Below are 23,720 nucleotides of genomic sequence, written 5' to 3'. Positions count from 1 at the left end.
GGATCCCCTCCCACTCCTTTGAGACTAAGTCCAAATCACTCTTTGGAATTGGTGAAATATAAAATGCCAAAAACTCTGCAAATATCAAAATACACCATTTCAGAATATGGTTTATATATTTTTGCCAGGTTTTGTTGAAAGAATGATTACGGGCAGCCCTCTACCGCAACAAACCATTCTCCTCCTTCCAAAACATTCGGAGATACCACCACAACATTATGAAACCTTCTATGAAGGACCACGGAGGTGATCACCGCAGTCCCATAAACAGTAGTGTGCAACACTGTGTGCTGCAAAACTTTAGCCTGAACTTTTTATTGACGTTCCTGATGCTGTCAAATGCTTTTCTGATGAACTGAACATCATGGCTGATGAGTATATATCACAGTCCTCTGCAAGTCCACACATTTGAAAACCTTGGTTCGACGATGAATGCAAACAAGCTAGGAAGGCAAGGAAAAAAAGGAGAACATTATTTCCGTCGCCACCTTATGGTGCATAACTTAAATAAATATAAAAATTGTAAATGCTAAAGCGCGGCGTACCTGAAAAAACGCCAATCTTGAAAAAAAAATGTATCCAAAATAAATTCTCGAACGCCCATGTCTAAAGTGTGGAACATGGTGCAGAAAATTAAAGGTAAAGGTATTAAATCTAGTGTCCATCATCTTGAACATGGAGATCAATTACTTACTAATAAATAAGATATAGCGAATAAACTGGGTGAAACTCTTGCTAAACATTCTTCCTCTTCTAATTATGTGCCTAAATTCAAACAATATTATATCCAAAAACAACAAGAAAAGAAACCTATTAATTTCAATTCAGATAATGGGAAAGACTATAATGAACTATTTTCAATTCATGAGCTCCATACTGCTCTTGAACAAGCTCACGATACTGCCACAGGAGCTGATAACATACATTATCAACTCCTGAAGCACTTACCAGAATCCTGTCTAGAAACTCTTTTAAATATTTTTGATGATATTTTGACATCAGGTAAATTTCCTCCCTCATGGCGTGACGCTATAGTAGTACCAATACCTAAACCTGGACGTGATCACACGGATCCGTCAAATATCGACCGATTTCACTAACTAGGTGTGTTTGCAAAACCATAACAGCTATACAATTTGGTTTCCGTAAAAACAGAAGTGCTGTCGATCACTTAGTGCGTTTGGAATCATTTGTTAAAAACGTTCTAATTAATCAACAACATGCTGTGTCTATCTTTTTTAGATTTACATGGCTTTGGATTGCGAGGCCGTTTGCCTCAGCTTGCCAATAACTTTTAAATGACAGACACCCCAAGTCCCCTGTGGGGTTCTACCCTCTGATCATTGCTAATCAGGACTGTGGGTGTTCCTACAAGGCAGTATTTTATTCTGTCACACTATTTACCAAAAGATAAATAGTTTATCAAAGGTTTTAAACGATCCAATAGGGATGGATCGTTATTTGTAGATGATTTTAAATGCTTTCCTGTCGTAGGTAGAAATGTGCATACTATTGAACGGCAACTGCAGTCGTGTTTAAAACAAGATAAATAAATAGTGGTCTTGAAATGTTTTAAATTTTCTAAATCGAAAACTAAATGCATACATTTCTGCCGTAAATACAAACCACATAAAGACATTCATGAACTTTCTCTAGATCGCACGCCCATCAAAAGTTGTCAAGGAGGCTTGAATTTCTTTTGGGTCTAATTTTGACCCACACTTAAACTTTATGCCATATATTAAAGCCCTTAAAACTAAATGCCTGAAGGCACCCTGACTTGTTGATAGTGGTTTCTAAATTTTAAATGGGGAGGGATCAAGCTACCCTCCTGGCTCCATCTATATCGATCACTGGTCCGTTCCAAACTTGGATTGTGGCTCCATCGTCTATGGTGGAGCCTGCAAACAGCAACATAAAACTATTACACTCTGTCCACCACTCAATGTCTAAGACTTTGTCTTGGTCCTTTAGAACTCCCATCCTGTTGACAGTCTCAAATCGTTGAGGCAGATGAGCCATCCCTTAACCAACGACGTATAAAATTATCCTTTGCATATATAACAAAACAATATTCTAATGAGTCAAATCCTGTATTTAACTGTAACATGTCACAATTCGGAATTTGGACCTCACAAAGTCCAGAAACTCTCCGCACTGTGGGTACTTTCTAACAAGGATCTGACCAAATTAAACATGCAGTTGTTATGAATATATATGCCAAGGATGAAAAACACGAAAAGTATTTTTTCGAAAACTTTAAATTTAAACTCACTAGCTCCTGATTCGCCGGCCCATGGAAGAACATGGGCTACATGGGAGAGAATGTTTAATTTCGATCAGAATTCATGTTTTGGAGGTTGTAAAATGAATGAGTGCATGTTTATAGCATCATGACACAAATTTCAACTCATTTTGACTTAATTCGACTAACTTAAGGCGATATTAAAAAATCTCGCCCATGGGCGAAAAATATGTTGGCCCATGGGCGAAAATGTTTAATTTCGCTCAGAATTCATGTTTTGGAGGTTGTAAATGAATGAGTATGTTTATAAGCACCATGTCACAAATCTCAGCTCATTTTGACTTAATTCGGCTAATTTAGAGTGATGGGCGAGAATATTTACTTTTACTCCAAATACATGTTTTTCCATGTTTGGGAGGTTGTAAATCAATGAGTGTATACTTATGAGTATCATGACACAAAATTCAACTCATTTTGACTTAATTCAGCTAATTTAGAGCCATATTAAAAAATCTCGCCCATGGGGGAAAACATTTTGGTCCATGGGCGAGGATATTTACTTTTACTCAAAATACATGTTTTTCCTTGTTTTGAAGGTTGTAAATGAATGATTGTATGTTTATAAGTATCATGACAAAAAGGGTAAACTGTTAGGACTAATTTCGACTAATTTATAGCGTTATTTAAACAATCTCGCCCATGGGCGAAAAGACATTTGGCCTATGGGCGAGAATCTTTACATTTGCTCCAAATACATGTTGTTTTCGTGTCTTGAAGGTAGCAAATGGATGAAAGTACGTTTTGAGTATCATGATACAATCTCTTGACTTGATTCGGATAATTTAGAGCTCTATAACAAATATATCGGCCATGGGCTAAAATATTACCTTTGACTCAAAACTCAGTAATAAATGTCAGTCCACAATGGGCGAAACAGTTTGACCCACTGCAAGCTCACTTAATTTCACAATTAATTTGTTTTGGCTTGCGAAAAAAACACTTAACAAAATTATTTCTACTATTTATGAAAACAGAATGCGAATTGCTTCATTTTATCCTTTTGATCAGGGTTGGTTGAAAACAAATGTAATAAAGACATATCACTGATGAAAACGATTTGAGTGTGAGTGAGTTAATATACTCCAGTATATCGTCACATCTGCAATATTTCAGCCATATTTTGACTTGAACCAATTAAACATTGATGAGGAATAAATGTATAGTATATAACCTGTCGTCAAGGGACAGTGAAATATCCAGAATATCAATCAGATTTAAACCTGGCATTTAATATTTATATAATAGCACTATTTGGACAATACACAAAATGAAAACATGCTATAGACAGCCAGCAACTGAATTTAGATCACCATGGGGACTTTAGCTACCTGCGAGAACCCTAGAAGGACTTACATGGTCCCTTCATACGTTGGCGATTGTGCACAAATTTAGCCATCACTTAAAAACACAAGTATCCTACTATTATAAACCTGGTATATCTAAATTTACTTCAAATGTTTTGAGACTTACGTACCCTCTCAAGAAGACAAAACTGTGAAACCCGTGAAGGTGCGGGTTAGAATTGGCCTTCAGTAACCCATACTCATCGTAAGAGGCGACTAACGGGATCGGGTGGTCAGGCTCGCTGACTTGGTTGACACATGTCAACGCTTCCCAACTGCGCAGAACCCGTGAAGATCCGGGTTAGAATTGATCTTCAGTAACCCATGCTTGTCGTAAGAGGCGACTAACGGGATCGGGTGGTCAGGCTCGCTGGCTTGGTTGACACATGTCATCGGTTCCCAATTGCGCAGATCGATGATCATGCTGTTGATCACTGGATTGTCTGATCCAGGCTCGATTATTTACAGACCGCCGCCATAAAGCTGGAATATTGCTGAGTGCGGCGTAAAACTAAACTCACTCGCTCACTCACTCCAAACTGTGACAAAAAGGAACACCTCCAGCTACCAACAATGTCAACAAGAACATAATGGAGTCCCTGCATCAATACATCTTCAAGACTAAACGAATTGATTAAATATTCTAGACCAATATCTGTACACAAATAATGAAATGTAACTGCAAATTCAAGGTTCCTAAGCTCGTACAATGCACATTTATTCCCCTCATGTAATGTCTATCTCTGATAGATTCACGTGAGCTTGAAAAAATTACTATGTATGCCGGGTGCACGGTCGTACATTGCTTGGGTGGTGTAGTACAAATCATCAGGCAGAATATATCATTTATACCCCGCCCCATGGAAAAAAAGCATGCATCCACGGCAGTCAGTGAACCGTGAAGCAGTGGTTCAAATCGACTAGTCAGTACCATGTTAGTGAAATATATGACTGAATTTCAGCTTGTTTTGATGCTATATTTACATGAAGAGAGATTTCAGATATTTTTACCTAAGGTTATGTATTTATGTGGTTTTATAAAAAATCTTTCTATGATGTCTATTTTGACCCTCTAGATAACAGTGTCTAATAAGCCTGTTAAGGTTGGATGTATGTAAAACATTATGTGTTTATTTTATATTGTTTTATATCTTGTTTACATACATGGGCCACTTTAATAAACTATGTCTGTCTGTCTGTCTCTCTGTCTTTAAACATTCGTTAAGATAAATTATGTGTACTATTGTGATGCGGGGTGTACGGGGTGTACGTCCCAGTGTATCCACCTAGCCGAAGGCGTCAGCGAAAGTTTGCCACTACTTATGGCAGGAATTAATTTGACGTTTTTGTGTATCCAGTTCTTGTGTATTCTGTTATATTACATATGTACTGGTGAAGTATTAATAAAAGCAATGTTTTGCTTGTTTACCGAACCAGGTTATCTGAGAATATAAATATGTTTAAACCATATGTTCAAAATTGAAATACAATATGGCATTTCCAAGTTTGACGCATGACACGGCTAGAGAATATCGGTTTCACATTGGCAACCTCTTGTGCTGTCTTATCTCTTATCTCGTATAAACCTCAACCCCCCCACAATATCTTTATGCGCCCCAGAAAGAGAGAGAGAGAGAGAGAGAGAGAGAGAGAGAGAGAGAGAGAGAGAGAGAGAGAGAGAGAGAGAGAGAGAGAGAGAGAGAGAGAGAGAGAGAGAGAGAGAGAGAGAGAGACTCACTCACCCTTACATTCGGTTACAGCGTTTAATATGAACTTGATTGTGACATTGTACTTTTTGCATAAAATTCAAAAGCTATGTGTCATATTGTTTCGTCAAACGTTATCATAGTATTGCGCGGAAATCTGAAATAGAATATTGATATTATGTAATAAATGGTGTCTTTTAAATATATTTCAGCAGAGGTTATCAGTATTTAGATGTGTGCTGAATTGCATGCAATTCTTAGCATTCTGCCAATGAGCTACTAACACCGAAGACCCGGGTTCGATTCCCACATGGGTACAATGTGTGAAGCCCATTGTGATATTGTTGGAGTATTGCTAAAACCGACGTAAAACCATACTCACTCACTATACTGTACTTTAGATACTAACATTGCCACACAACTCCACAATCTCACAAGGAAACTCTGTGTGTCGAGACAAATCAACAATTTGACGAAAATATTTGAATGAAAATGCCCAGACGTTTACCCTTTCGGGGAATTCAGGATAAAAGTAACAAATTATATGTTACCACAAGAATCCCGTTAAAACTCGTCTACTAGTCTGTTCCCGCGACACTGTATTCTACAGTACTGCCCAGCACCTTACCCAAGCACTCTCCCCATTAGGTAAATCTGCCAACTCCTTCATCAATGATTCAACTGACTTCTGCTCCAATATCCGTGACATCACCAACCCAGGTCCAATCATCAGCTACGACGTTGTGGACCTATTCACCAATGTACCTCGGGATGAAGCCCTTCAAGCACTACGTCACAGAATTGACAACCTCCAACAACCCCTCAACACCAGCCTCTCTACCGACTCTATCATCAGCCTCACCTCCGCCTGCATCAACTCCACCTACTTCACCTGGGGCGATGCCATCTATGAGCAAATCCACGGACTTCCCATGGGCTCCCCACTATCCCCCATCCTAACAGAAATTTACATGGCCGACCTGGAAGAGAAGGCCCTAGAAACTGCACCCTTCAAACCGTCCTGCTGGTACCGCAAAGTGGATGACACCTTCGTCGTCCTCCAACCTCAGCAAGATCCAAAGCAGCTCCTCGCCCATCTCAACAGCCAACATCCCCGCATCAAATTCACCATTGAAACAGAGCAGAACAACCAACTACCTTTCCTTGATGTCCTTGTGTCCCGCACCTCCTGCAACCAACTCCAGACCTCCGTGTACAGAAAACCAACTCATACGGATCAATACATCCACTACAACTCCAACCACCCACCTAAAGTCAAGACCGGCGTCATCTCTACATTGACCAGAAGAGCCAAAAACATCTGCTCAACAAACCTACAGGAAGAAATTGAACACCTGAGGAAAGTCTTTGTGGAACGCAACCACTACCCACCTGAAATAGTCAACAGAACCATCGAAGCAACGCTTTCACCTCCTGCCAAAAGGTCTAAACTAGAATCAGCCCCCATCAAGATATCCATTCCCTACATTGGTAAACCATCACACCAAATCAGCCGACTCCTGAAACAACAACAGGCAGGAATAGACACTACCTTCTCAGCGTCCTCCAGCCTCAACAACCTCCTCCATGCCAACGGAAGAAAACAACCCACCGTCAACAACAACAACCCGAAATGTGTTATTTACAAAATAGACTGTGATTGTGGACAATGCTACATAGGTGAAACATCCCGACCCATCAACACCCGAGTCAAAGAACATCGCACCTCTGTTGCTAATTCCGACACCAAATCAGCTATCTCTGACCACATCAAAGCCAACCCCAATCATCAAATAGAGTGGTCCGACATTACCATTCTCGCCAACAACCAAACGGACTTCACTAAACGCAAGCTCACAGAAGCCATTCACATCAAACGCCACAAGCCTACCATCAACCGTGACCAAGGATACTTCATTCCATCTGCTTATGATCCACTCCTCCACCAAGCCCAGTCTATTGTATAAACATCGCATCCATTGTATAAACATCTCATTGTAACTACATCTCTGGCTTCCTCTCACTATCCTTTATGTACTTACTGGCTTCATCAGCTTACTGCTTAGCCAATCATGGCAATTATGTTGTTTCCTTTGTCTATTATGTTGTTTCATTGTTATATACAGTATATATATGCAGCTCCTACACTTCATGTATCACTCTTGCTTGACAACGGTACAAGAATCTGTATCGAAACGTCGCACTCACGAAAATAAAGAAGTTGTTATCCATAAAACTTGTTATATATTGTACGTCTCAACTTCTAAAATGCCACTCAAACAAATTATATGTTGGCTGTTTCTTACAAAGAGAGTGGATTTCATTCAAAGCTGTAGCCTGAAACGTATTCCGTACAAAGGTAGTACAGTCATTGTGAGCTGGTCCATGGCGATACACCAGCTCTATCGAACCTTCACAAAACACATTTTTTAACGTGGTTAAACAAAATTCCTTTCCCACAGAGAACGTGGATTATCTATTTTTGTTTCTGACGTGTTTTTGTGTAGAGTCTAGACGGACAGATTTTTCAACGTTGTTTAAAGCATTATATCTATATGAAAGCATACTTTACGCTCCGACATGTTGTCATGCTGAGCTGCACCCAAACATGAAAAATACTTTTGCTGCAAAATTGAATAACATAAATGACTCATTTATATAACATGTAACTCAAGAAAGGAAGAGCACAAATACGAAAGTATATATTGTATGTATTCTACACATGGTTCAGGTTTGTTATTTTTAATGATTGATGAGGGTAGAAAAACCTTTATTGTCCTTTATGTAACGTTGGAATAGAAAATGAAATTCATTTTACACTGTTATCAGGAATTAAGGCAGAAATATATACCAGACCATTTACTAGCAAAACAACCTCTGTTTGCATTTATATCTATATAATCCCCCAACCCCCAAAAAAACAACCCCAAACAACCCCCAACCCAAACAAAACAAAACAAAACAAAAAAACAACACAAAACAAAACAAAACAAAACAAAACAAACAAACAAAAAAACAACAACAAACAAACAGACATTGGTACAAATCCAGGGAGAGACATTCTACACCAGTTACATTCATTCAATTAAGCATCTTCTTGAGAAGTTGGGGACGGTGGGGTAGCCTAATGGTTAAAGCGTTGGCTCGTCACGCCGAAGACCCGGGTCCGAATCACCACATGGGCACAATGTGTGAAGCCCATTTCTGGTGTCCCCCGCCGTGATGTTGCTGGAATATTGCTAAAAGCGGCGTAAAACCAAACTCAGTCACTCAGTCAGTCAGTTAGGGATATTGGTATTTTTATGATTGATATTTTATCAGTGTGTCAATGAATATATAGATCGTTATTCATAATTTCAAAATTTACATATATCCCTAACTATTGTTGTCCAGTATATTTAGTAACCGATGCAGTCAACCGCACTAAAACTCAGAACGTTTCAGCCCCCATTTTACGTACATGGGCGACCACAATATTTATCTGTTGAAGTTTAAAACATGAGACTTTCTCTCGCATAAAATGAAATATTGCGCAGTCATTTAACATTTTTTTATTTGATAACTAAAGATTTCACCGCATTTAACATTGTGCAACTTTGACTGTACCCGTCAAGCAACATTCCACCTGCATGGCTCAATGTTTATATTCAGTACATCATAAACTTACGACAACACAAATATGTGAGCTGTTGTAAGGAACAAATGCTTTTAGTATTCTTAAGAAATATAGCTCTGAATAGACACGACACAGTTACAACACTCAGTAGACTTGGCGCAAACTGTTTGTATTGATACTTCTGATTGTGTAACACAGATTTCACGTCCAGAAATGTGTCAACAGCTATGAACATTCTCTATCGCCACCCAAGACATACAGAGGGATGTTGTATAGATACATTAAATTTGTCAATCCAACTACATGTACATCTCAAAACAGAAATACAATATGAACACACAATAGCTAAATTGAAAGGCACATCTTGCCAAACAAGGTTTTCAAGAGCATATACACATAAATGTCAGTGTCTTTTACAGACTAATATGTGCACGTCTTGAGAAAGGTCCTATTCCTATCTCAGTAAACAGGGTTGTTCAATCACACATATATACACTCCAATTTTGCATGACAAATAAGTTAATGCACAAAAGAGAATTTAACAAAAGGTTGAAATTCAAGATTATTCATGTGCATATCTTGGTATATAAGGTTTTGCAATGCATCACTGCCGAAATGCCAACAGGCGAAGGCGACCTCCAAAGCACCTAACCACCATCACCAATGTAAACAACAATATATTTACACCCTAATTTCACATGACAAAGGAAGTTTATATATATACACATAACAAAACTCTTGGTCCTGATAGAGTGAGTAACCCCAAACAGAATTCCAGTTGGTCAGCTCGACACCTTATAAAACAATCAATTCGAGATTTCCTTAGAATGTGCGATATTTGGCTGCGCGTTATGATTCCTGTGGTCAATCCACCCTTATCCAATAAACCAGTGATACAGATGTGATAAATCACTGTTAAAAAATATATTTCACAATCATATTTGATTTTTGTTGTTTCTTATGATTCACCCCTTCTGTGGTCAATAATGGACCAGTCCAGCAATAATCCACCTTAATCCCATAAAACCAGTGAGGCATGAAGTCCCACATAGCCTAATGAACTGTACCTACCTAATTGAATAATTTTAGGCCTCGTGGGACGACACCACGTGTGTCGTCCTGGGCAGGAAGTGACAGTGTATTGACTTCTTTCCTTAATTACCCATTTGGCTCTCCCTAATTAACCTTTATTTGTTCTGAAGCAGCATAGACCATATATTTTATTTGGAAGTGGTTATTGGCGAATGTCAATAGGATTGACAAGACATATTTCAATACAGTTAAAGCTCTCACAGTTCTGTTTATGTTACAAGAATTACAAAGTAATATTTCATATTCAACAATTTCTTAATTTTGACTGTTCCGACGATTATGTTTTGATATTATCTGTGCGAACACGCATACCACTGACGAGCCACATTTCGCATGTTGTACGTTAACAAATAAATAAATAAGCTCCTGTACTGAGGCTTATCTTGCTGTAATTTCTGTTCTGTTTCATGAATCAATGTATCATTGAAGCAGTATGTCAGATACAGTTTCCAACACAAGGTAGTACCTTTGTGTTGTTCTGTGAAGCCATATCACATAAAAATGATAGAACTCTGGATGATTCGCAGATTGTTACGAAGCGACATTTTTGACAATATTTTCAGTCATCACTCGATCCTGAACTGGGTCACCAGTGTTATGCCCTTGGTGGTAAAAAACAATGCTTTTTTCAGTGCTTCTGTATTCTCAAATCATCTACTATACAATATCACGCCATACTGTAGTTAGGTAACTTGTTCCAAGGCATTGCTTCTAATGTTTTAAGTGCCTAGTGACTACATAATTATGATGATGATTATGAGTTTAACGTGGGCTTCTGGCTGTAGCCAATGTCGCCGACGGGGTAGGTGGTTTAAACATATTTATTGCATTAAAAAGCAACGACAGAATTTTCATGAACTGGATTGGTCAACAAGCTTAAAAGAACGTATATGAAGACCGCTCCAGTATACATAGATAATGAAACAGTATCATGACAAGAAAAGATGATATCTAAAATGAATTAGATGGTATGACATGTACCCCAACGGGGTAGGTGGGAGCTAGAGTAATAATAAATATGTTTATAATTAGGGATAAACCACCATACCCCCAAAATGTAAATGATGGGGTGTTAACATAAGTGAATCTGGAATGAAAACGGCTACAAACATGATAATAAATTAATAAAAAGCCGTGATTCTGAAGGGAAAATAAAAAATAATGTAGTCTGATTTAATTAGATGTGAAGAGATGAGAAATAGAACTAAACTGATAGATATAGAGTGGGGCTGGTTAGGGGTGGTGTGTGTGTGTTGGGGAGGAAGATTTGTATAGCATAGTGAGAGCTTGTTTTGGAAACAGTTAAGCTGGTTATAATTAAATAATGGGTAAAGAAAGAAAAAGGGGTTAAACGGGGGTGGGGTGAGGGGGTGGTATGGGAGCATTGAGGGGGGCAAGGCAGGCTGAGCGAGTGCAGTATTTGAGAGGCAGTAGTAAGCTTGGTTGAGTGGCCTTGACTGAGGCGCGTTGACCTCGGAGGAGACAGTAGTTGTTGGGTCGGTCGGTATCTTGGTTTTTACGACCCCTTCTAGCAGAGCTAATTTCGGGGTCGGGGTCGCTCCATGCTAGTAGATATAGTTTGAAAAAAAAGAGACATAGTCATATAGGAGTGGTTAAAGGATAACGACCCCCCAAAATGGTAAGGTTTTATGGGGCAGGAGGAAGAAGTGGGATAAGGTTGTTTGCTAGCATGGGGCTATGGGGTTGGTGTTGCTTCTGCCCTTAGGCCGTTTTGCTTTTTGCACTTTGTTGGTAGTACTGAAAGGGAATTAGGATAGTTAGAGATTAAAGCGGCTTTGAAAATAGGTTAGCAATTGGAGCTGTTGCCTGGAGAGGGTGGGGGCGATTGCTGTGGGTAGGTTTTGGACGTTTGGGAAAATGCATGTGTAGTTTTATAAGGTTTGTTTTTGTGATATAATTTATGATTGCTTCTTGTATTTGTGGGGGGATAGGAGACTGTGGATGTTTTTTGTGTATTTTGTGTCGAGTGTGTTGATGTACTGAATTCTATATGGTACGCAGAATGTGCATGTGAATAATAAGTGTTGTATCGTTTGTGGGACTTTACATGTGGTGCAGAGCCCATTAGAGTGGCGATAGTCTAATTTTGTGATGCCTACATATAGTCTATTTAGTGTAGACTGTATCTGACGTGAGTTGCTGAAGAGATTAACCGAGGAGATTTGTTGCCGATTGTTTTATATGTCCACGTGGCAGGGGAAGTATGTAGTTTAACATATGTTATATTTGGGATTACACTTTCTTTGTAAAGTACAGATTCTAGTTCTTTTTGGGTTGAGTCCCATCCGGGATTCGAACCCGCACCCTCAGAGTCAGGCACCTAATCGCCAGCACACAAAATCAGACGCCTAGACCGCTCAGCCACCGCGGCTTCCACAAGGGTGCGGGTTCGAATCCCGGATGGGACTCAACCCAAACAGTACTAGAATCTGTACTTTACTAAGAAAGTGTAACCCCAAATATAACATATGTTGCATTTGACCACTTTCTAAAATGGCATTGTGTATTTCATAGCTTTCGGCCGTGGGAGCCGTGCCAATTAACACTTATCAGAGGGGGTACATAAAGTCCGCAGTCTAGACTACCAGTTGTCCGACTTCCATTTTTGTGGAAGCCGCGGTGGCTGAACGGTCTAGGCGTCTGACTTTGTGTGCGTGCTGATGTTGTAGTTATGTCTGGTTGTGTTGTGTGTATTGCGAAGGCTACTGTGTGGTTATCCGGTTTGTGTGATCCGTCTGTATAGATGTGTGTCCAGTCTGGCCACTGTTGTTGTATGTAATCCATTACCAGTATTTTTTTGTTGATTTTTGTTTGTTGATATTGTTGTGACGTTTGTTAGAGCAGTGTCCGTGTGAGGAGGTGGGAGGTAATAAGTGTAGTCATATATGACTGGGGTGAGTGTTATGTTTCTAAGCTTGTATGCTTTCAGAAGGTTGTTTAGTCGAATAGTGTATGGGAGTCTTCGTCCTGGTGGTAGATTTTCAGTTGTGGTTATGAGATTGTTAAGTAATGGGTTTGTGCATGCGTTAGCCCAATAGTTGAGTGTAATTTGTTGGCGTTTAAGGGGAAGGGCTATTTCTCCAGATAACTTTAAGACAGACGTAAGTGCAGTACCTGATGCTGTGCCTAGTGAGATTGTTAGTGCCCTGTGTTGTATTGAGTCTAGCTGCTTGGAGTCTTTTTGTGTCAGTGCGTCGTATGCAGGTGCAGCATATTCCAGCTTGGGTCGTATAAGTGTTTTATAGACAGTGAGAAGCGTGAGTTCGTCTGCTCCCCAGCTTGTACATCGTATGCTTCAGTGCTTCGCATTAGGTTGAGATCTTGGTTGCATTTGGTGATGAGGTGCTTGATATGGGGTGTGTATGTTAGGTGTTGATCTAGTATTAGGCCGAGGAATTTTGTTTGTGTGCTGTAGTTAATTTGGATGTTGTTTAACATAAGGGATGGTGAATAGTTTTGCATATAGGGTGTTTTGAAGAGTAAAGCTTCTGTTTTGTCAGTGTTGATTTTGAAACCCCATGTATTTGCCCATTTGTCGATGTGATTTAGTGCTTGTTGGATGTGTTCCTGGGCTGTGCCTAGTGTTTTATGTGATGTCCAAAGGGATGCGTCGTCTGCAAATTTGGCTGTTTTGATTGTTGAGCGGATGTCAGTAAATATGTCGTCGATCATAAGATTAAAGAGCGTTGGAGATAAGACACTACCTTGGGGTGTGCCATTTTGGATGTGGTGCGGATCTGAGAGTGCATTGTTTACTTTTACAGTTATGGTGCGATTGTTCAGGAAGCTGTGTATAAAGTTTAGCATACGTCCGTTTATGTTTTTATGCATCAATTTTGTTATTAGCCCGCCATTCCAAATCATGTCAAAGGCTTTTGAAAAGTCGATAAATATGGCCAGAAGGTAGTGTTTGTTTGCTTGGGCTACTCTGATGTCGTGCTCTATTCGGATGATGTGATCTAGGGTTGTTCTGTTTGGCGTGAACCCGCTCTGGTCTGCATGTATGAGATTGTTTGTGTTTATGTGATGTTGAAGTCATTTTTTGATGATTGTTTCCATGATGTTGCATATGTTTGATGTGAGTGATATGGGTCTGTATGAGTCTGGGTTCTGTGGTGGTTTGTTTGGTTTCCTTATTGGAATGACAAGTGCTTGTTTCCACGTAGTAGGAAATTGTGAGGTGTACCAGATTGTGTTAAGTAGATTAAGCAGTAGCGTTTTGCCGTGTAAGGTGAGCTGTTTTAGTAGTATGTAAGTTATGCCATCTCCTCCTGGAGCAGACGACGTGGTTTTGCTTTGGAGAGCGTGTGTGAGCTCGTGTATTGTTAGGGATGCGTTGTAGGGTATATGGGCTTGGGGCGGTAGCATGACGTAAGCTGGTGTAGTGAGTATTTTCTGTTGCAGTGAAGCGGGATGATTAGTGTTACTGCTTATGTGCTGATAATGCTGGGCTAATGTGTGTGCTTTTAATTTATTATCAGTATAGTCGTGCATTTTATGGAATTGTGTAGAATTTTTTGTTCCTTTTATTGCCTTTAGTTTGTTTCACATGACTTTAGAATTATTTTTCGTTATGTTTAGAGTGCTGCAGAATTTTTCCCAGTGTTCTTTTTTTTGTATTTTTGATAAGCATGTGTGTACTGTTTCGAAGTTGTTTTGCGTGGGGGAGTTCGTGTGGATGTGTTTTTGCGCGTCTAAATTCTCGTTTTCTCTGTCTTCTTGCCTGTTTGATTTCTGGGGTCCACCAGGGAACCCTGTTGCATTGGGAGTTAGGATTTGTTTTGGAAATACACTTAGTAGCTATGTTAATAATTTCTCTAGTGAAATTGTTGGAAAAGGTTTCAGGGTCTGAGCTGATAATTTGTGAATAGTCAATTTGATTGATTATGGTTTGGTACTTTCTCAAGTCTGCTTTAGTGTAGTTGAGTTTGGGGTCTTGGTGGGTTAGCTCAGGTGTAAAATTGGGACCAATATTGATATTTATTGAGATGGGGAAGTGGTCGCTTCCCCAGGGGTCGTCGAATACTTCCCAAGTTGATTTGCATGCCAGATTGGGCGTGGTGATGGTTAAGTCTATTGCTGTTAGGGAGTTTTGATTTTCCTGTTGGCTCTATCTGGTTGGGGATTTGTCATTTAAAATAATTAGGTCGTTTTGCTGTGCTCATTCGTATAGTAAATTTCCAAATTTGTCTGAGTGGTTTCTGGTGGTCCAGCTGTGGTGATGCGCGTTTAGAGCTCCTAAAAAGATTGTGTGTTTAGCAATATGGTTGGCTAGTATTTCAAGGTCAGTTTTGTCCATAGGGTTTGTGATTTGGTGATATATGTTGACTAGTGTTATGGGTTTTTTTTCTGTCGTGATTACATATGCTTGTGTTTCCAAGTGGGGTGTGTTTATATGTATTTGTTTGTAACTGAGTGAGTCGTGTATGAATAAGGAAAGGCCACCGCGAGTAGCGTTTGGATTGTTTATTGTGCTGTATTTATTGAGTGTGGAGTAGTTTGGTATAGTGAATTGTTTATTTTTTGGTATTTTTGATTCTTGAATGGATATTATTTGTGGATTTTAACTTATTTAGTTTTATGAGTGATTTTATTTCATAGGATTTAGGTATGAAGCTATTTGCATTCCACTGGATAATATGCATAATGACTACTGGTAGTAGTGCAAGTAGAAGCATGTGTAGTTTAGATTGAGCGCGTGTGTTGTGTCTCATGTTAGTTTGACGGTTTTAACATTGTGTTGAAACTGTGCTAATGGGAGAGTGTAGAGTGAGGTTTGGAGGAGATATTGGTGAATTGTTTCTATTGTGTTGTGAGGAGAGAGAGGTAGTGCGGTAATGAATTCCATGAGCTTATGTTGCACGTTTTGTAGTTGCGTAATTGTGACTTGTGCTGTGTGTTGTGGGCGCAGAGTTGAGTTTGATCTGTGGGATTTGGGGGGAGCAACTGCTGGTTGCTCAAGGCTGGCTGGGGTGGCTGTGACAGCCGGGGCGGCAGCTTCGTTTTTGTTTTGGTTTTTGTGTTGTGTAGTCCTACGACCCCGGGAAGACGCCAGACTAGCTGAGTGACTGGAGCTTGGTGCTCTTGACTTGGGCACCCTGGCCTGGCGGGGGATTTAATGGTGGTGGGAGTACGTCGCCGTCGTCAACTGAGGATGCGTACGACTGGGGTTGGTCGTACCAATTGTATATTTTGGAGTTTAAGGGTTTGGCAGGGGCGGGTAGGTCAGATGCTGTGAGATGTTTTTGTGAGTCCAGAATTAAATTGTGATGTGTTCTGTGTTTTTAACCATCTTTATGACCGTCTAGACAAGAAAAAAGTCTTCTCTTGTTCCGCCTCTGGGACTAAGAGTCAAACCTTTCCTCTCTGCTGGCAGGCATTGAGCTCCTGCCCGTCTGCTTTCTTCTCCTCCTTGGCAGTTAGTTAAACCAGAAGCTGACCTAACACTGACAACATTTAAAAAATCTGAAACAAACGAATTACAATATAAACAAGTATATCATCAACTAAAATGTAAATATAGTACATACAAATCCTTATTTACAGATGGGTCCAATGATGGTGGCACAGTGGCTTGTGCCACTGTCATTGGATCAAAAACAATATCTGCTCGATTGCCCAATAACAGCTCAATTTTCACAGCAGAAGCAAGCGCCATATTAACAGCTCCTAAATATATTAATAAACACCGTAGATATAAACAATACATAATCTTTTCCGATTCTCTTTCATGCCTTCAGGCCATTACAAATCTTTCTTGTAAACATCCACTTTTAATAGAAATTATTGAATTGTATAATGATCTTGCTACTGGTTACCAAGCCATGTTGGTGTTTTTGGGAACACAATGGCGTTTTTTGCTGCTAAGGCAGCACTCAACAAATCTGTGACACCACTTCTTATCCCATACTCTGATTACAAAGCTAGCATTAGAACTTATATCCGTGATCTGATGCAGAAGAAGTGGGACATAAATAGAAAGTATAAATAAATTACATATAATAAAACCCTAAATCGGTTGCACCTACTTGGGTTGTCAGTCCAGATTTGAAGAGGTCATTATGCGACGATGTCGCATTGGCCATACTAGATCTACTCACGAATATTTATTGAAAGGCGAAGATCCTCCGTTTTGTATCCCTTGTGATGAAAGCATCACGGTCAAGCATGTGTTCCTTTACTGCATTGAATATTCCATCACAAGGGATAACTATTTCAAATCACGAAAAATGAAGGATCTTTTTAATAACAAATGTTCTCATTTAATTATTGCATTTTTGAAAGAATTAGATTTGTTGAATGATTTGTAAATAGATAAATATATTATGCTTGGAAGTTTATATTAGTAACTTCGATTGTGAGTGGCTTCATCCACAAAGGGGGTTAAAGTACTGTAAAATTATTGTCCTCCTGAGAGGACACGTAAGTCCCAACACATTCAAAGTAAATTACAATTTTCCACGTAATTAATCGTAGAATCGTCTTTTAATGTATTGTTAGATTTCCTAAATTGCTAACGGCTGGAGGGCTGGTGTAAATCCAGCCAGGGTCTATGCAGGAAGCAAAAGTCCCCATGGTCCCTAGTATGGTGATTTACCTTCAGTTGTTGGCAATATATAGCCTGTTTTTATATTGTGTTGTCTTCTATACTTAAAAGTTTTTAGCTTTTCATACTAGTTTTATATCTATATCTGTTATCCTCTAATTATACTGTCCTTCGTTGGCAGTTTTTTTAAATTTGACGTTAGTTATTACAACTTTATTTATTATTCAAATCCTCGTCACGATATGGCTCCAGTATTGACGATGTGACGTTAAATTTTAACTCACTCACTCACTCAAAGCCGTCATGCCTATTTTCGATTTGATATGCTGCATATAAACAGTTAAGGTATTCTATGTTAATCTATTGTCATTCCATCAAGACAGTTGTGGGGAACTTAAGAATGAGAACAGCATCATTATTTTGGAGAACCTGGAACATGTCCACTGAGTCATTTTGTGTGTAAAGCCTGAAGCTTGATATTTCTTCCAAGAATTTATTTTTTTAAATCCAGTTTGCAATGTAATGAATAATATACACTACAACAGACACAACACTGCCCATAACATGTCAGTATTGGCAAAAAATCTGATAATAAAATGCACCTCATGATTGGTATTTTGGACACATTTACTTGACGGTCTCATTTTACACTTCTGACTTCGTTTTAAATATACTGAGTCAAACAAGAAACTTCACAAAATGTAATTTGAAAAATAATGAATAATCATGTTTTGCACGTGCAGTCGATCACGTGATCTTCGCATCGAAGTTTTCTTCATATGCACGTGTTTGCATTGGCCTCAAAAATTGAAAAAACACTTTTAAACCACAGTTCTAACGGTACTTGAAATGCCACGATTGTCAAATGTGCAACGTGAACGTGCCGTTGGCATGTTGCAAGCGGGCAGATCAGTTATTGACGTCGCAAGAGCAATGGGATGCAGCCGTCGGACTGTGTATGACTTGCGAGGTCGTCTACAACAAACTGGCACCACTTCTGATCGCCCAAGGTCGGGTCGTCCATGTGTGACGTCACGAGCAGAAGACCGTCAAATCGTCCTACGTCACCTACGTGACAGATTTCTGCCGGCTACACGAACCAGGGCTGAGATGTTTAGAGGTCGACTGTCCTCACAGACCATTCGAAATCGGTTGGGGGCTGCCAATCTCAATTCTAGACGTCCATATCGTGGGCCAATATTGACGCCGTTTCATCAACGTCAACGTCTGCTGTGGGCCCAACGTCACCTCCGATGGACCCAGAGAGACTGGAATCGAGTCTTCTTTAGCGATGAATCCAGGTTTACCCTCAGATTCGCGGACGGCAGGCATAGAGTCTGGAGACGACGTCGTGAACGGTATGCCCCATGTTGTGTACAGGAAATCGACAGATTCGGGGACGGAAGTTGCATGGTGTGGAGTGTTTTCTGTGGGAACAACCGTTCCCGACTTCTGGTCATCTGTGGAAACCTCACAGCTGCTGCTTACCGCGACCAGGTGCTCACCCCTGAACTCTTTCCTTTCATGGCGGCTCATGGCCCAGGTCTACAGTTCCAGCATGATAATGCTCGGCCGCATACCGCGATGTTGACACGAAATTTCCTTCAAAACGCTGGAATCAACGTCATGGACTGGCCATCGAGGTCTCCTGACCTTAATCCAATAGAGCACGTTTGGGATGCACTTGGGAGAAGGTTTCGTGGTCTTAGGAACCAACCTCAGAATTTGCAGGAACTTGGCGCTGCCTTGCAAGAGCAATGGCGCAGAATCCCGTGTTCACAAGAATCAGGCAGTCGATGAGGAGACGGTGTTTGGCAGTGGTGAATGCGCCGGGCGGCCATACACGATATTGAACTGAGAAATTTCGCATTTTTATTCTTGTGACTTGACATTCTGTATACCCATGTTTTGGAACTGCGGTGTAGCCTAATGGAACTGATGATGGCACTGTCAGTGTATCGAGTACGTCACACAGATCTCAGGAATGAAATAATAACAATTTAACCATCTTACCATCTCTTGTTCTTTTATAGTGCCCTGAAGAAAGAATGTAAAGTTTCTTTTTTGACTTAGTATATATGTATATAGATCTGTACTGTAAGTCTCCATGATCCCTAGTATGGTGATCTACCTTCAGTTCTTTGCGATCTATAGCCTGTTTTTATCTTGTATTGTCCTAATAGTGCTATTAGTTTTAACTTTCCACACTAGTTTTGTTTCTAATTGTGATATTCTAGTTGATTTACTGTCCTTTGATGACAGGATTATATAATATACACATATTCCATTTCAATGTCAAGTGTGTTCTCGTCACGATATGGCTGAAATATTGCCGATGGGATGTTAAATCTCACTCACTCACTCACTGTATATAGATCTATAGTATTTATGGGATGCAGAGGGGCCAATTGAGGAGTCAATAGGGATGGAAATGGTTAAACTGTACATGATTTGTTTTGTAAACCTGTTATGGTCTGTCTGGAATTTCCTGTCTTTGACAGTCTTTGTTAAGACTTCTAACTTAGTTCCAAATATATGTATATAATTCTTTAGTTCATATCTATGAAGCTTCTGATATAGGTCAAACTATTTTCAACATCACTCACTCATCCAAAATGTGTATATCTTAGTGATCACTAACCCAAAATAGACTATATCGTTTATAGCCCCATGGAATATATCGTTTATAGCCCCATGGAATATATAGTTTATAGTCCCATGGAATATATCTTATAATAAAGCAATACTGTATATCACTAATCCAAAATAGACCAGTTGTATTGCCATTCATCATTTACCAACACGCTAACACAAGGCCTCATACAGCAAGACTGACAAACAACTTTCCGCATAACGCTAACATCGTTGATTTGCCGTGGCCAGCCTGTTCTCCCGAGTTAATCCGATAGAACACTATGGGACAAATCAGGAGACTACCAGTGGAACCCGTCACCGCTCAACAACTGGAACATTGTCTCCTACTGTAATGCAAACGGAGGATGACTAACGCCATTCGTCGTCTTACGTCATCAATGCATCGACGTGTTTTTGGCGTATATTGAAGCCAATGGTGGTCACACTCACTACTGTTTCAACATCTGATGGCGTTTTGCAGAAAAACACCCGCCTTGTTGATTTGTCTAAAAGTTCACTCTATGAACTTTCAGTCCAGAGGCTACCACCCTGTTCTGCTTTGACTACAAGTACCTTTAAGGTAGAATCTTTGAAGCTAGACACTTCTTATGACCAGTGTTAAATTCTGTAAATTAAACTGCGTTAGCTTAATAATTAGAACCATTATTGATTAACAGTTTCCAAGAACTACTGACTTTTCTGGGAATCTCATATTCTGAATCTGAAATTGAAAGCCGGGCGCTAATATCGAAACAACAGTTACATTGTTATTTAATACAAACCAAACTGTGAAAATGTACTTGTGCCTTTAAAGTACCTTCGAAGCTAGACACTTCAATTGCAGCCATTCTCAGTTAAGTTGTACAAATGCTGTTGGACTGGTTACAGCCCCTGCTATACTTAAAGAGAAACTGATTTTTCTATGAACTCGACAATATTCAGTAGTCAATATACAAATGTAATAGAAGTTTATGCTAAAGTACAATAGTCACAAATACTTGAGAAAATATTTGAAACTGACTGTTCCTTTACAGGTTTTGCTGTCTGTGAAAGATCTAGCCGTCAATGATTCTCTTCTAGGTAATATTTCAAAGACAAGGCAACGTAATGAATCAGCATGATAAGATTTCAATATATGCTTTTATTTTAAAAAAACCCCCTAAAAATCAGGGATGAGAAAAACCCCAGAAAGACATTTTTTTGTTTCAAAGAAGTAAAGTAATTTAGGTTATGGTAACTGATGTACATAACATTTACTGTATATAAACAAGTTAAAAAAGTAAAATGAGCTACAAAATTGTTTCAAACAAATGTCAACTGATCAACAAGGAGAATCAGTAGAACGAACTAACCCATTTTATCTTTTATTATTAGAACAGTTTAAAAGTATGTAATCATACGTGACGGCCACAATAATATAAATCTTACATGAATTGATGGGGGCCCTAATCCATTTAAACGGATAGCATAACCGTCTGTTTTTCCAAACACTAAATCACCAAAACGAAGTAACGTAGCCCTCATTCTGGACATTTAAATATAAGATGTGATTTACTTTTAAGTTGATGTTCAGAAATTCCGTTAAGTGAAAATGTGCCCCGCAAAACCCTATGCAATCATGTGTGGTCATTTCAGCAGGTCGTCCGAATATGAATTTAACGATCGGGGCTTTCCTGAAGTGGAATAAGTGTGACTCTAGCGTTGTGCCACATAATGTATAATGTTTCCGAATTACATTTCTGTAGCATTATGATGATTTATCATCCAAAACTATGTTCCACAGTAGATATCGCTTGTGCGAGATCAGACGATATCTCCGTGGAGATATCGTTTTGACAGTAGATTTTGTACAATGCCCTGGCAATGCTATGACGTCATGAACTTGTTGACGTCACAATGTTATGACATCGCTGCACTGCAAATCTAATGGCAGTAATGTGTTCAGAGATGTACATTTTTTATTGAAAACTAATAAAGAGTGATTTTTGATGATAAATAGAATCTCACCCTCGTGTCTTCTGATATCAAATATATCAACACTCGTTGATAAAAGTAAAAATACCCGAGGCAAGCCTCGGATATTTGTAACTTTATCAACTCGTGGTGATATATTTGATATCAAAAGACACTCGAATTCTTCTCTATTATTGAGTAATTAAATTAATACTTTCATAATTCAGACAGTTATGTATAAAGTAAGCAGAATATTGAAAAATATGTTTGCTTTTCAAGTGACAAAGCAGTAAACTTGTGATTGGATTGGAGAGATGTAAATTTATAGATGTAAACAGAACCATTTTCAGTGTTTGATTATTTATTGATGTAATTCTTTATTAAATGCTTGTGAAACTGCATACTCGGTATGATGATCATATTTAAAAACTTGCATGTTCTATTCTTTAAAAAATGGCTATGGGAAACTATTCAAAGTAGTGATGTTACTGCATGCGATTCTTATTAAGCCAATGCTGTCAAGACACAAAAAACTTATTGCCTATGACTTCTACCAGTGGTTAAAATCAACTTCTCATATGTCTGCATAGAAAGAAATGAACTGGACCTGGCAGCTACGCTTGTTCATTCCCCACAGAAAGAAAAACATCCTGTTAAGGTGACAATGAAGCTTTAGTCCGTCTCAAGAGGTGATACCATTTAAGGTCAAGACAAAGCAGATGCAGAAAAAACAGTCACTGTAGCCATTGTCTGTAGCCGAACCATTGTCTGTAGGTTGAACTTGATATTACCTAAGAAACGTATGGAAGGAAGATTTTATATGAATATGGGAAACATTCTTCCGCGCCTATTTGATGTACAGACCATGTTAGAGTAATGCGGAGTGAGAGCACACGCACGCACGCACGCACGCACGCACACACACACAAGTGATTTTTACAGATGTATAAGGAATAGGTATATGAAAGATGAATCCAGATATTTCTTCTTGAATAGACTGTTTGGATATAAATGAACCACATTTCGATATACCTGAAGCTTAAGTTAAAATTCTTAGTCTGTTCCCTTGTCTGATTTTACCAATCCGAGCGGAACTTTCTATTTGTCTTCATGATGAGTGAGTGAGTGAATTGGAGTGCATGCCGCCTTTTGCAATATTCCAGCATATTCGCAGCGGGGTAGACCGGAAATGGGATTCACACAAGGTACACATGTGGTGAATCGAACCTGGGCCTTCGTCGTTACGAGCGAACCCTTTAACCATTAGGCTACCCAAGCCCCATTAAGCCACAGATAATCAAGGAGACACATTCACATTATCAATAAGGATGTCCAACGAATTAATACATTATTTTCTAAGGTAACTTCATATGACAGATTTGATGGCAGAGATCTAAGAATATCTTTTGTCACCACGTTCAGTGACAGAAACCCAATGGAACAAAGAAGCTTTCCACTATGCTTGTGTGTGATGGTTGTGTAAAAATCAAATGTTTTGAGTGAA

At 39.3% G+C, this 23,720-nt stretch overlaps 1 protein-coding gene and 1 long non-coding RNA gene across 2 annotated transcripts in view; one reads left to right on the top strand and one right to left on the bottom strand.

Moving 5' to 3' along the window:
* LOC124272041 (phytanoyl-CoA hydroxylase-interacting protein-like) overlaps positions 1-23,720 on the top strand; it is a 60,620-nt gene that overhangs the window by 35,358 nt on the left and 1,542 nt on the right. The gene's annotated exons all lie outside the window — the stretch shown is intronic.
* Positions 18,250-20,025, bottom strand: LOC124272047. The gene is made up of 2 exons (XR_006897226.1): positions 19,996-20,025; positions 18,250-18,302 (listed from the first exon to the last, which is right to left on the bottom strand). It is a non-coding gene; the product is annotated as an uncharacterized LOC124272047 (long non-coding RNA).

Source organism: Haliotis rubra, unplaced genomic scaffold, assembly GCF_003918875.1.
Source record: "Haliotis rubra isolate DU_JTF1 unplaced genomic scaffold, ASM391887v1 Scf1653, whole genome shotgun sequence".
NCBI classification, from domain to species: Eukaryota; Metazoa; Mollusca; class Gastropoda; order Lepetellida; family Haliotidae; genus Haliotis; species Haliotis rubra.
This window is presented reverse-complemented; position numbering and strand designations above follow the sequence as displayed.